This window comes from Mytilus galloprovincialis, chromosome 10 (assembly GCF_965363235.1).
Source record: "Mytilus galloprovincialis chromosome 10, xbMytGall1.hap1.1, whole genome shotgun sequence".
NCBI classification, from domain to species: domain Eukaryota; kingdom Metazoa; phylum Mollusca; class Bivalvia; order Mytilida; family Mytilidae; genus Mytilus; species Mytilus galloprovincialis.
The window spans coordinates 23,156,640-23,171,062 of record NC_134847.1 but is presented as its reverse complement, the minus strand read 5'-3'; the positions used below and the strand labels follow the sequence as shown (position 1 = coordinate 23,171,062).

Sequence of the window (14,423 nt, the reverse complement as noted above, 5' to 3'; positions counted from 1 at the left end):
GTTTGGGTCTAAACGTATTAAAGTTATCTATAATCGTAACTCTGACGTTTTTTTTAATAATCACACACAATTGCATCACAGTATTGTTTGAAACCTTAAGAACTGAATATTGATAAATCTTTTTCTGGAGAATTTTTTAAAAATAATCTCAAAACAAAAAATAAATTCATGATTGAAGTTCCTTTACAGGTCAAATGTTTATCATACCACTCTAGGAAGACTTTAGTTAAAGCTTTAATTCAATGTCGTTTGGGCAATGCCTGTTCTGCATGGTATGCTGGTGTTAGCACAAATAGAAAAATAAGCTACAAGTATTACAAAACAATTGTGTTAAATGATTTAAAAAATACTGGATATAGTTAACAATAGTTGATTGAAAAGTAGAGATTAAAAAGATTAAACCATGTTCATTAAATTTATAACTACCATTGTCCTACTTATATGTATTTACATTTTTACAAATAATAATAAAAATAATATTCATTCAGATAAAGGCTATATCTACAAATACATAATACAACCGATAATTATAACAAGGATTGTTACATAGGTACCACTAATGCCTGAACCCAAATTTGATCACTGATGAGTCTTATGTAGACGAAGAGCGCGTCTGGCGTAATAAGTTATAATCCTGATACCTTTGATAACTATTTACACCACTGGGTCGATGCCACTGCTGGTGGACGTTTCGTACCCGAGGGTATCACCAGCCCAGTAGTCAACACTTCGGTTTGTCATGAATATCAATAATATGGTCATTTTCATAAATTTTCTGTTTACAAAACTTTGAATTTTTCGAAGAACTAAGGATTTTCTTATCCCAGGCATAGGTTACCTTAGCCGTATTTGGCACAACTTTTTGGAATTTTGGATCCTCAATGCTCTTCAACGTTGTACTTGTTTGGCTTTATGAATATTTTGATATGGGCGTCACTGATGAGTCTTATGTAGACGAAACGCACGTCTGGCGTACTAAATTATAATCCTGGTACCTTTGATAACTATTTACCCACGAAAGCAAACAAGCTTATTTTCAATTTCCAATTGTCCTTACAAAGGTGAGATATTTTCATCATAATTTCACAAGAAAAACACTGAGTGAATATAACCTCTGGGTTCCACCAGTTAAGAGTAAACAAAAATACTACATTTTATCAAAATGGTTTACAAGATTGAAATGCGTTGCTAAATAATGTAAAAAAAATATATAAAAAATAAATAAATTCAAAATTAGTGTCAAAAAGTACTTCACCAAAAGTTATAGTGAAGCTTCATCAGACTTCTTTTTATATTATCAAATTTATTTTTTATCTTTTTATTTATATATGATGATTTTTTTCAGATTAAGTTGTGTGTTATCATTTTTGTATGTCGAACCTTTAAGTTGTTTGCATGAAAGGACCCACTTGGAAACAAGTTCAATGCCTTATACTTGTTTCTCGTTTCTCGTTTTTTTCATATAGATATACCGTTGGTTTTCCCGTTTGAATGGTTTTACACTAGTAATTTTTGGGGCCCTTTATAGCTTGTTGTTCGGTGTGAACCAAGGCTCCGTGTTGAAAGCCGTACTTTGACCTAAAATGGTTTACTTTTATAAATTGTTATTTTGGATGGAGAGTTATCTCATTGGCACTCATACAACATCTTCCAAAATTTATCATAAGGGAAGCGGGAACCAGGATAAGGAAACGTGAGTAAGAGGAATGGTAAAAATAGGGATAGGATAAGGTAAAGAATTGACAGATTATCGTTTGGAATTAGGGGTGGCAAGAGGAAGTTGTTGTGTAGAGAAGTGGAAATATAGGGCATCCTTGTCCACACCTCTCAGTTTTGTAAGAAAACATCTTTATGATTTTAAATTCTTATTTTTGGACTTATCACTGTAACTTATTTAATAAAGAGCTTTCCAAATAGTAAGGTTTTTCACTTACAAGTATATTTTACTGACCTTTTTTCTTCTTTATTTTGATTTTATATTAGAATTTGGATTGCAGGCTAGGCATTATTTTTTGGTCGCCGTTTCTTGTGCGCGTGTCCATCCATATATGCAATCATTAATCTAAAATATTTGCTGCCATTAGTAATTAAATTTTCTACGACGTAATCTTTACTTTGTTTCACTCTCTCGATGTGTAAATATTCTCTGTGCATAATATATCACCGTGTGACACATATCATGTTATCGTAATATGACGTGTGTGCAAAGGAAAACAATGTCATGTCTAGTTGTGTAGAGGATCGAGACGGGGTTTATACTTATCCAATGAAATTGTTAAGAAAATATTTTTTTATCTTGTCATTCATTTCTCTTATAAAATCGATAATTTAACGTACGTTTGGAAACAGCTACACCATAAAAAAAATCAGGCGAAAAATTCCTTGGGATATTCGAAACATATATAAAAAAAAAAGAGCCGAGAACAAACTGACAATTGCAATAGTAGTTCGTCTGCCATGTCATGGAAAAAACAAAAAACAAAAACGACGACAATACAAACAACAGTATATAACACACCGAACCTTCACTATTAAAAACTAGAAACGCTGTAAAAACCCGATACAAATTCTGTTTATAATAATGTAGATAAAATAGATTATCCAATTAAATATAAGACATTCAAAGTTCTGTTTCGTATTTAGAATCGCGTACGTCAAGTTATCTAAATTCGAGGGTTTTGCGAACAAAACAGATGGTTTATAGTTTTTAGAACAGACAGTAAAAACAAGTTAAAGTTATTTCGACGTTGAATCTATGTCGTACTGAAATACCAAAAAAATCACATAACCTACAAATTTTAAATCAATAAAGGCAACAGTAGTATACCGCTGTTCAAAACTCATAAATCCATGGACAAAAAACAAAATCGGGGTAACTAAAACTGAGGGAAACGCATTAAATATAAGAGGAGAACAACGACACAACATTAAAATGTAACACACACAAAAACGGACTAAGCATTAGACAAAATCCTATGAGAATAACAAATATAACATCAAAACCAAATACATGAATTTGGGATAGATAAGTACCGTGACACGTCTTATAGTAATGTGAATTCACACTAAAAAATAAGAGAAACTAAACGACACAACGGAAACACAACGTTAAAATGTAACACACAGAGAAACGAACTGTAATTTAACAATGGCTATATTCCTGACTTGGTACAGGACATTTTTAAAGGAAAAAATGGTGGGTTGAACCTGGTTTTGTGGCATGCCAAACCTCCCTCTTTTATGGCCATGTGAAATATAACATTAAAATGACAACACAACATTACAGGACTACAATATAAATAAATAGGAGAACATAATTGACAAAGAAACACACGAATATTAGCTAACAAAAGGCAACAAGTTAAAAATTTTAATACGCCAGAAGTGCATTTTGTCCACACAAGACTTACTAGTGACGCCCAGATACAAAAGTTTGAAAGCCGAAACAAGTACAAAGTTGAACAGCATCGAGGACCAAAAGTTCAAAAAAGTTGTGCCAAAAACGGCCAGGGTTTTCTGTTAGGTACCAGAACATCCCTATTTTTTAGAATAATTTATACTTTTGCAAACAGTAAATTTTATAAAATGACTATACAAAAGATATATGATAAAACTGAAGTATTAACTAATTACAGGAAACAACCGAAATACACTACATAACCCGACGAAATGCAGCACATCCGAATAAGTTTAAACATCAACGCCAAGTGACGTCATATTTTCAATTATTACAAATAGCCTGTTTGAATTGTTTTACAATTTTACTACCCTTTATAGCTTGGTGTTCAGCTACGTGTTGAAGTCCGTACTTTCACCTATAATTGTATTTTTTACAAATTGTTACCTGGATAGAGAATTGTCTCTTTGGCACTCATATCACATCTTTTTATCTCTATGACAAGTTTTCGCCAATTGATTTCGCGGACTTTTTGTATTCACTGACTTTAAGACGCCACCTAATCTATTACGTTAAATATTGTTAGTGATAGAGTTTGACAACGGATTGTTCAACCCTGTATACATGTACCACCATTCTCTATGTGAAATCGAAAAATCATCCAAAAGAAATAATTCCAAATGCTGTCCAGCATAAATCTTATTTTCACATGAATCGGAGTTCCTTACGAAACTTGTTAAAAACAAGAAGATCAAAGAAGCCAGATGATTTAATTTTAGATCTAGATAAATTGATGACGTTCTTTCCATTAACAATACAAACTTTTCTGATTGGGTTCCATTAATTTCCTCCAGAACACGAAATTAAACAAACAACAAATACGTCATCCTTTTTCTTCTACATTTTTAACCAAGAATTTGACATAGGCGGTCATCTCAGTACCAGAATCTATGACCAACGAGAATATTTTTATTTTGAAATCATCCACTTCCCTCACCTTAGAAGTAAAATACCAAGTTCTCCTGCATAGGGGTGTACATTTCTTAACTCATTCGGTATTCAAGAGCTTGCAGCTGCTATTCAGACTTTGTTAAATATCACCAGTATCTGAGCAGAAAGTTGATGAACAAGGGGTTTACAAAAGAATGTCTCGCCAATTTTTTTACAAGTTTGACCCAAAGATACCAAGACCTTGTTGATAAATATTCCTTATCAACATAAAAAATAACTCACGATGGTCTTAAAGTATAGATTATAGGTACTGACGTTGTTTATCATCTTAATAACGTGTTATATCATTCTTATATTGTCTTTGTAATTATTACCTTTCTGTTCAGTCTAATTTTGTAAATATGATTTTGACTTTGCTCTTGAATTTTAGTGATAAAAATATGACATTTTTTAAATAGTGGTATATATATTCTACTACTTTTTTTCATATTTTTAAAACTAAATTACAAGCGACTCTGGTACTAATACATCCCGTCATTGTGTTTTTGTGCTAAGGTAAATTTTTGAATTCTCATCATTCGTTTTTGCTTCGTCGATATGACTTTTTGTTTTCTTTTATGACATATATTTGTTTGTTTTTATAGTGATGAAGATCATACATTAATGTTGATAGCTGTACCCCTATTTTTTTTACATTTTTACCTATTATGTCTGTTTGTTTTGCTTACAGATCATTGTCAATATAATGATTGATTGATTGTTGGTGTTTTAATGCTATTTTTAGGCGCCACTTCTGGGCTATATCGTGGTGGTATATCTCTATTGGTGAAAGGAGACAGATTGTCCGGAGAAAACTACCGACCTTCGATAGGAAAACTGATAATCCTAGTCAATTACGATTTGAGTAGAGCAAACCAGCACGAGCGGGGTTCGAACTCACAAAATCAGTGTTGACTGACTTGTGATTACAGTATTGGAAATGTCATCTACCATTTTATACATTAGAAAGTTCCATGTCAGGAATATGACAGATGTCATCCATACATTTGATGTGTTTGATCTTTTAAATTTCCATTTGCTTAGGGACTTTTTTGAATTTAACTTTTAGTTCGTTTTTTTTTGTGTTATTTTAGTTTTTTCTTATTAGTTCATCTCAAAAGAAATGAGGGGCGAAAGATACCAGAGAAACAGTCAAACTCATAAATCGAAAATAAAACTGTAATAATACTAATGTATATTAGTTTTTAAATCATTGTGTTGCTTGTCTCGTGATTATGTGTCACTACCTAAAACAGTAGGTGTTCGTTATAAATGAGTAACAAACATTTGTTAGTGAAAGGTATGGATTATAAAATAACAAAAATACCGAATTCCGAGGTAAAATTGAAAGCGGAAAGTCCTTAATCAAGGTAAAATCAAAATCTAAAGCTCAAACACATAAAACGAATGGATAACAACTTTACTATTCCTGACTTGGAACAGGCAATTTTTCATATAGAAATGATTTCAGACTGTAAATGTATGTGCTTGCTAATATTTCATTTCTATTTGCTTTATTCTATTAGTATTATACATTGAGCAAGAATGACATTTGAGTTTTTTAATATATTTGAAGTTTGCGATAAATTTGAATTGCTATGTGTTTGTTTTGAAACAAATGATATATATCAATGAAATATCATAATTTGATTATGAATTAGTCACATGAAGACGTTTTTGCCTGTCTGTGTGCACTGTAATGCACTTATGAATAGAACGGGTGAAGTCGGGTTGCTTGTCTGATTTGCGAAGCACGTTAATCACTACATGTAAGCTATGTGGCGACTTGATGGCTTCGTTAACCTGGTTTAAGACATAATTTAATGAAGGTTTTTTCCCAGTAAATTGTTATCTAATTTACTGAGTATTATTTAAATTGCCTAGAAATATACCCTATACACTGTATTCAGGACGAACCATTCCCTTACATGTGTTAATAACCACTACCACACGAGAACCTTTTCCAGAACAACATACCAAAACCAAGAAGATAAAACCATAATAAACCAATAGAAATTTACTTTTCAATATCTTGATAACATCGTGATTCTACCACGTGTCTGCTTTGTAACGTTAAAACATTTCAAATAGTATTGAACGAACTATTTCAAAATAGAAGACAAGCCATGAACATGAAATGGGAATAATACATTTTTAAATTCTTAAAATCATAACCGAGGACTGTATGTATAAATACATAAAAATATATATATACATATACATGTATATACAATGCTTTTATTACAAAAATATTAAAACATCTTATATACCGGTAGTAAAAAAAGTAAAAATGATAAGAAAAAAGTAAAATCACAAAAATACTGAACTTCTAAGAAAATTCAAAACTTAATGTCCTTAATCAAATGGAAAAATCTAAAGCTAAATTAGAAAAAACAATAAGGTCTTTCCTCTCCTGGTGAGAGACATTAAACACATCAAACGAATGGATAAGTATAAAAATGAGGCACAGGAAGCGATGTCAGTTGTTTCTTTAATATATACAATTATCCTAAAAATCAAGCGTAAGATGATTTGATATGAATAAATAAAGGCAACAGTAGTATACCGCTGTTCGAAACTCATAAATCGATAGAGAAAAAACAAATCCGGGTTACAAACTAAAACTGAGGGAAACGCAACGAATATAAGAGAACGATCGTCTACTGTTACTCCACGTGTAAACAGGGAGACGATTACGTTCTTAAAATCACATATCCTATAAACTTTAAAATATCATAAGATACTATTTACTAGCTATTTATCAGATCGTAACTTTATAACTAAGTCCGTAGGTAAGTAATGTCTTAAGTACTAAATGTGGAAGCATTAGAAACATACTCCAAAGAGATGTGTTTATATTTACTGATACTTGCACGGTGTATTGATTTTTTAGATAATCTCAATGAGCACTTATACTGCAACTTGAACATAACTATTAGCGGGTTTCTCACAAATGAATTGATAGGAGTTCCTCCATCAAACATGTCATACCAAATGTCTTGTTCCTATTTGAAAGGGTTGTGCTGGTTCTGTTGTAACATCGAGTTATTCCCAAATTTTTGATGCATTCAGAAGACTCTTTCGGATCTTTTGTAGGTTGGTTAAAAGGTTAGTTGTTCCATTGGCAACCAAAGCACATGTAAAGAACTGCGTATTCAAACGGGAAATAGTGAAACCTACATGTTACAGGCTTTTGCGAGTAGAACTGAAGCGGGTGCTGATTTGGAAGAATACATTAATGATATTAGATATTTTTGTACTCTTTGAACTTAACTTCAACTTTGCTTATTAAAGAAAATGATCAATAAGTTTCACGATATGTAACCGTCTGAATTAAGGTACGAACTTAAAACTAATTGAATATCTTTAATTTGTCAGTGGTCCAACTAACTGTAATACCCCCTTTTTGACATAGGGGGAATAGAATAGGTTATTTATTTTAAATATTTTTCCGACGTAGTCGGTATTAGTTTCGGTTTGTGCCCTTTGAACTTAAGGACGCTTAACTATATATGGCAACAGAATACGCATGCTCGAAAATCGTTTCTGTGATTGGACAAAATGCTGTCATGGTGTGTGATTTGGTTGTGTTTGAAAAAACGTCTCGTTAATTATATCGTGATGAAAAGCAAGTGAAAAACTATAAATATTTGAACTAGATCTTACAAAGATTTATATTTTTATTAAAATAATTGTTTCTCCAATAGCTCTTTGCATCTGTGACAGCTGTTTATTCGGGACAATCATAATATTTAATGTAAACTTTGTTGTACGAACGTACATGACTTTTAGAACGCACCTACGCATGTGAGATTTCCGCGGGGTTTTGGTGAATGTAAACCGAAAGATATGAGGACCGAGAATACTGAACATAAACAGAAAAAACGTTATTTAAATGGTATCTTTGTGCCTCTTAAGGTTATCGAAATGATAGTTTTAAACATATACTCAAATTTAAATACGTCGGATATCTTTTTTAAAGATAGTTCTTGTTGATGTTAACTTGTTATATAAGGGAAACAAACTTACCATAGATCAGTCTTTTTCTCCAGATTACTTCACTTTTTATACGTGTATATTATACAAATTACGCGAACTATAGATTAATAGTAATTACAACTGATACCGCTTATCTTGTATTCGATAAATTGTCATTGTATAATCAAGAGGTTGGGCATTTCCTTATGCTTAATCGAAAAAGTAACGAATAATGTTATGCAATTTAAATGGAAAGCTCACTTTGTTCATGCAAAGGAAATGATCGTTCTAACTTTGACTCATACAATATCACCTAGTAATATGGGAATGTTTTGTAAACCACATTACCGCTTAAAAGCTGAATAAATGTTTGTCACATCCTTAATTATTTCCCCCATACAATTAATTAATTTACAGACAATTAATTGTTCAAAAACTTCCTTAAAAAAATGCTAACTTTCCCTCAAGTCTTTGCCCCTTTGCCACTATCCATTACCATATCATCGTGAATTGTAACTGACACTGTTGGTATGAGAAAACAAATTCACGTCTTTGAAATTGTGAGAAAAATCACCTGACGATGAGATAAAATGACTATCGGTTAAGGTATAATATACCACCTACTAGTATCAGATGCTGAGGGTGATATACATATTTTTTTCGTTACATTCAAAATAAGTAATCGGTAATATGGTACCATATCGGTAGGCAGCGCGTTACAAATTCACGAAACATGTTCCACATTTGCACGACATAATCATAGTAATGCGTTATATTTCCGCAAAATTCACTTGTTAATAAAGTTACTGCGTTAAACTTACGTTTTTTCTCTTACAAAAATTACTGAATTCTATTGACAATTTAAAACGTCCCTTATCAAATGGCAAAATCAAAAGCTCAAACAGATCATACAAACGGAAAACAACTGTCATATTCCTGACTTGGTACATGCATTTCCTTATGTGGTGGATATATGGTAGATTAAACCTGGATTTATTACTAGCTTAACCTCTGAATTGTATGATAGTGTCTTAGAATTCAATTACATTGGCAAAACAAACAGACGTAATAAGTAACTAGAGGCTCCAATGAGACTCTGTCGTTCACCTGATATTTGTGTCAACCATTGATGCATAAATCAACCGTTATACTTTTGCTTCAGTAACAAAGATATAAGCCAAAAACTTCATTTACCCCTATGTTCTATTTCTAGCCACGACTGCCATGTTGGTTGGCCAGGTCAGCGGACACATATGTATTTAAACTAGATACCCCAATGACAAATTTGACCAAGTTTGGTTAAATTTGGTCCAGTACTTTCAGAGGAGAAGATTTTTTTAAAAGTTAACAACGACGGACGATGACAATGGACGATGGACGAAGACGACGGACGACGGATGGCATTTGAAGGACGACGGACGCCAAGTGATGAGAAAATCTCACTGACATAGCTTCAGTAGTTCAGAGCAGAAGACTTTTCAAAGTTAACAATCATGATGAACAAATTGTGTAAAATTGCGTTTGAAGGACATTAACTCCTTAATGGGTCAATTGACAATTTGTACATTTTGACTTATTTTTAGATCTAACTTTGATGAACATTTTTACTGTTTACAGTTTATCTTTATCTGTGATATTATTCAAGATAATAAGCAAAAACTGCAAATTTCATTGAAGTTATCAATTGAGGGGCAATAACCCAAAATTCGATCGTCTTCCGTCTGAATACTCAGGGAAGGTAGTTCATAATGAGCATTTTTACCCAAATGTCAGATTTGCTCTAAGTGCTTTAGTTTTTACCCCTATGTTCTATTTTTATCAATGACGGCCATGGTTTCTTTTACCGAAACAGAAATAAAAAACGCGAACTTTATACAATATGCCTTAAGGATCATTCAACGTAAGTTTGGTTGAAAATGGTTCAGCAGTTTCAGAGAAAAAAGATCTTTGGAATAGTTTGCACCGGACGGAAAACGACAACGACGTTCGACGACGAGCGCCGAGTGATGACAAAAGCCCTCATTTCCATTAAGGAGAAGTGAGCCTAATTAGAATGAACAGTAAAGGATAAAAATATACAAAGACAAAAAAGAGAATACTAAAACGTAAATAAATAATAAACAACGTCAGCACTTAGAATCTATACTTCAAAACCAACATGTATTATTTGTGAAGTTAATACAGATTATTTATCGAAAAAGTATTGGTATGATCAGATGAACTAAATTTTTTTTAAAAGGACCAGACGATATTTGATGTAACCCAGTGTCATCAGCTTTCAGCTCAGACACTGGTGACGTTTTCTGAGTAACAGCTGCAAGCATTTGAATGCCCAGTAAAAAGTGTCTTTTGTCAAAGATTCTGGTACTGAATTGACCGTTTATGTCAAGTCGAGGTAGGATCGCCTGATCCTCAGTATAGCATGTTTTAACTTATAATCCAAAGTAATAATTTCAGTGTTTGTTACCATTTTTATATTGAAAGCCATTGTGGATTTTTTTATATATATTTTTTACATGGGAAAAGGTGGTGGAAAGGGCCCAGAAATACTTTCAGAGAAAGATCCAAATTAGAAATTATCCAGAACTTTAGCAGATATTTTAAAGGGTTCGAAAGTGCGCCAATTTTCATCGCAAAAAAAATCTGTCTTCAGTATTTGCATCATACCATTAGACAACTACTGCTTAATTAAACTGATATATAAAACAATATACTCTTAAAAGCAGTTTATTGTCAATAAATGCCAATACACTGGATAGAAAAATGCTAATGTCTAACGCACGCTATGAAATGGACAAATATGTGTTAATAGTTTACTCTTTTTATCTTTAAACACTTATATATGGCGTATTTGTTGTAGTCAAACTTACGGTTTACTTTTTTTATGTTTAAAAGCCTGTTTTGGTGTACCAGTTTAGAAACATGTTTGTACTAGGAAGTAAATTTGATATCGGTTTACTCTTACCATTCTTAAAACACTTACTGCTACTAGGAAGAAGTAAAGTAGTCATAACATACACTACATTCGGATTACATGGGTTTCTCAAATAGCTATCGACCAACGAGATGTGTTTATAAACCGAGAATAAACAATTTTTTTCCTCCTATTTTTATCATGACAGGTGCTTGCAATTTAGAAATGAACCCCTTGTAATTGATTATGTTTTATGGATGTATTCAATAGAAATTTATATATTTTTACAATAATAAAATCATATGTGTTCATATTATTTTCTTTATTTGTTTGATAATTTTTTATTCAGTTTTAAAATGTAAATGGTTATGAAAATTGCTTTCTTAAACATTAGTTGTATATGAACCGAAATGTCCTCACCCTAAAGTCGTTTAACCTTTCTTTTCTCGATGAAACAATTTATAGAATTATGACTTTTCTGCAAGCTGGATCAATTTTGTCACTTTTAGTATTCATCTCCCTAAAATGACAAGCCATTCTTAACTAAGAACAGTTTTACTTCTCTTTCAGAGTCAACTTTATTAAGTTCTTGAATCAATAACAGTATTTTATTGATCAAACGGAATTAAGACTTACTCCACTTGTATAATAGGGGGGGGGAAACCTTTACCGGCAATTTGTACATTTTCCCTTTGATGTAATTGCCTAATGTTTTTCTTATCATGGACAGGATTTGATACTCGAAAATTTAAGGCTCATTGCATGTATCAGTACAACAAGGTCGCGGGTATAAGGTCCATCGGATGGAATGCACGACACTGCATTCATACAACCGAAAACCACTATCCCAACGTGGTGTACGCGTTAAGATAGTTTTCACAAATATTTCATTATGTCACCCTGACGGAGGTCGGGTGACATATTGTTATTGTACGTTTCTAATTATGGCACCCTCAACGGAGTTGGGGTGACGTATTGTTATTATACGTTTTTTTTTAATTTTTATTATGTCACCCGATTGACAATGTCGGGTGACATATTCTTTTCCTCTGTATCTTTTTCTGTATTATTATTTTTCTTCCACCTATTTTGTCCGGCAGTTTTCTCGGAGCCAATGGAACCAATCTTAATGAAAGTTAATTATAATGAGGAACACAAAATTTAGGGTTGCAGTAGGTCTTAAGAACATAAAAAATGGCTGCCGTTACAATGGAAACGGAAAAAATGTGAAAAAAATCCAGTTTTTGGTTTTGGTGAATTATTTAGACATAATTGAACTTAGAATCATTATATTTTAATACAATGTAGGTGCCCGGCATATACTGGTTTTGGATGTTTTTGGCAATCATTGGAATTACTGTGTTGCCATGGAAAATACACCAAAAATTTCAAAAATATCAAAATGGTCCAAATTTTTTTAAACTTCATAGTAACGATGAGCAACATGAGTAGATGTGGAATTTGGAGTTGGAATTTCGAAAATGTCTGCCGTTACTATGGAAACAATGCAAAACAGGTCAAAATGATCCAAAAACCTTAAAGTGGCATTTACTTTCTTAAAATGGTAGGTCAAATTAATCGAAACTTTGATGGTATGGTCCCTCCCATGTACAAATGTGGTATATGCCATTAAATTTTGGGAATGGTCTCTGTTGCCATAGGAACCATCACAAATGTCAAAAATTTCAAAATGCTCCAAAATTGATAAAACTTTATATGATTGTAGACTGGTAAGTCTGGATGAGACTTTTGATGTTGGAATTTCCAAAAAGACCACCGTTGCCATGGAAACTGCAAAAATGTCAAAAATTTTCAAAATGCTTTGAACTTTATGAAACTTGATATTATTGTTAACTGTGCAAGTGTAGATGAGACATATGACTTTGAAAATTTCAAAATGGCTGCCGTTGCCATGGAAACGGCAGAAATAAGATTTGTTTTAAAATGCTCTAAATGAACTAAAAAATTTACAGAAAGATGTGTAGCCATGTTTATTTGTGCATTCACTGTTAAACTCTTTTTTAATGGCTGCCGCTTAGTGGCAATAGGGGGAAGGGTGACATCTGCTATTGCTTGCTTGCAATGGCAATTCTAGTTATTATTTTTCTTCCACACATTTTGTCCGCGCTTGTTCTCGGAATCCAATGGACCAATGTTGATGGAACTCTACTATATTGAGGACCCCCATGTGAAGTTGTGCAGGAAGCATGGAATGGTTCAAGATGGCGACCGTTTCCATGGAAACTGCAAAAATGTGAAAAATTTTCAAAATTCAAAGTTCTTCATTATAAGACCCAAGTGGATGAAACTTTGTGGAAGTGTTACCTGATATGCCTAGATGTGCATGCAATATCAAGAAGTTTCAAAATGGCCGCCAATGTCATGGAAACAGGGCGAAAGTTTAACATTGAGCCTATGGGAAAATATATGAAGCAGCAACTGAAATAATTGAGATCAGAACATACTCTTAGTATGGTGAAGAGGAATCTTGAGGATCATGTACCGGAAAACAACAATAATTAACATTAAGTAAGTCAGCATTTTCAGTCTATATGTCCAATGTGCCTTTGTAAGACACAGACAACATCCTCAGACAACACATCATTTCGCACATAGACTTTAAATAACAACAGCAGTCTTATACTTTCATATTACGCCTAAACAAATCTTTAAACATATATTTGATTACTTTAATTGTATGTTAAGTAGTCTGCTAGATCTTGATCTTTGTCAAACTCATTAACATTGTTTTCCACCCTCAGAATGTCTTGTTTTAGGTAACAATAGCAGGAGGAAAATCACCCACGCGTCGGATTAGGAAATTCAATCATATATATTTTTTTTCCAGTCACATGACGTGTTTCAACCGACGTAAGTAGATTTCAGATAAGATAAAGCAAATTATAACATATGCAACGGTATCATACAGACATATTCAATATACAAGTTTAGCAGCTCTGTAGTGTCAAAATATACATAGAAAAATATGTTTGACCTACCTGATTTGAGGTTCGTAGACCAATGTGGTATATTTTTTTATTGATTGACGTTGTAATCATATGTTTTCTCAGGGTGTTTTTAAACAATAAGTGATAAATTATATTTTATTGAATGTAAGATTATATGTGTTGTTTACTTTAAAGT

General features: G+C 32.6%; 1 protein-coding gene across 2 annotated transcripts in view; it reads right to left on the bottom strand.

Moving 5' to 3' along the window:
• LOC143047196 (uncharacterized) overlaps positions 1-8,528 on the bottom strand; it is a 117,144-nt gene extending 108,616 nt beyond the window's left edge. Inside the window, exon 1 of one of the 2 annotated variants that reach the window (XM_076220194.1) lies at positions 8,417-8,528. The gene's annotated coding sequence lies outside the window, so the exon portion shown is untranslated. Of the gene's footprint in view, positions 1-1,951; positions 2,139-8,416 lie in introns of those variants that run through there. The other variant, XM_076220192.1, reaches the window with a different exon arrangement.
• Positions 8,529-14,423: the final 5,895 nt, after the last annotated feature.